Below are 967 nucleotides of genomic sequence, written 5' to 3'. Positions count from 1 at the left end.
GAGACCAAGGAACATTGGTGCTGGAGATGCACCCAACACTCACAACCAAAGAGCTGGCATTGTGCCACCAACTGTTGCCAACAACAACTTTGAGATCAAGAGTGGATTGATCTCAATGATTCAGGCCAATAAATTCCATGGATTGCCTATGGAAGATCCACTAGATCATCTTGATGAGTTTGATAGAATCTGTGGTCTTACCAAGATTAATGGAGTAAGTGAAGATGGTTTCAAGCTGAGGTTGTTCCCTTTTTCACTTGGGGACAAGGCTCATTTATGGGAAAAGACTCTCCCTACTGGTGCAATCACTACTTGGGATGCATGCAAGAAGGCTTTCTTGGCCAAGTTTTTCTCCAATGCTAGGACAGCAAGACTAAGGAATGAGATCTCTGGATTTGCTCAAAGGAGTAATGAAAGCTTTTGTGAAGCTTGGGAGAGATTCAAGGGATACCAAACTCAATGTCCTCATCATGGTTTCAGTGTGGAGTCTTTGTTGAGCACATTGTATAGAGGAGTGCTTCCCAAGTTCAGAATGCTTCTTGATACAGCCTCCAATGGAAACATCCTCAACAAGAATGTGGACGAAGGCTGGGAGTTAGTAGAGAACCTTGCACAGTCTGATGGGAACTACAATGAGGGCTATGACAGAACCATAAGGTCATCATCAACTGATCAAGAAGACAAGTACAAGAAGGATCTGAAAATGGTGAATGAAAAGCTTGATAGGATCTTGCTAAGTCAGCAAAAGTCTATTCACTTTGTTAGTGAAGAGGAGCCTCCAGTTCAAGAGGGAGAGAATGAGTTTGCTGAGTTATGCTATATGCAAAACCAAGGAGGCTTCAAGGGTTATAACCAAGGAGGGTTTAGGAACAATAATCTGTCCTATAGGAGCACAAATGTGGCCAACCCACAAGATCAAGTCTACCCTCCTCAACAGCCTCAACAGCACCAAAACTATGTCCCCACA

General features: G+C 43.4%; 1 non-coding gene across 1 annotated transcript; it reads right to left on the bottom strand.

The window, feature by feature from the left end:
• Nucleotides 1-370: 370 nt before the first annotated feature.
• Nucleotides 371-477, bottom strand: LOC147947569 (small nucleolar RNA R71). The gene has a single exon (XR_015596093.1). It is a non-coding gene; the product is annotated as a small nucleolar RNA R71 (small nucleolar RNA).
• Nucleotides 478-967: the final 490 nt, after the last annotated feature.

The sequence above is a fragment of the Camelina sativa genome, chromosome 3 (genome assembly GCF_030686135.1).
Source record: "Camelina sativa cultivar CO46 ecotype springtype chromosome 3, ASM3068613v1".
Taxonomy (NCBI): Eukaryota; Viridiplantae; Streptophyta; class Magnoliopsida; order Brassicales; family Brassicaceae; genus Camelina; species Camelina sativa.
The sequence above is the reverse complement of the archived record's forward strand: the minus strand, read 5'-3'. Positions and strand labels throughout refer to the sequence as shown.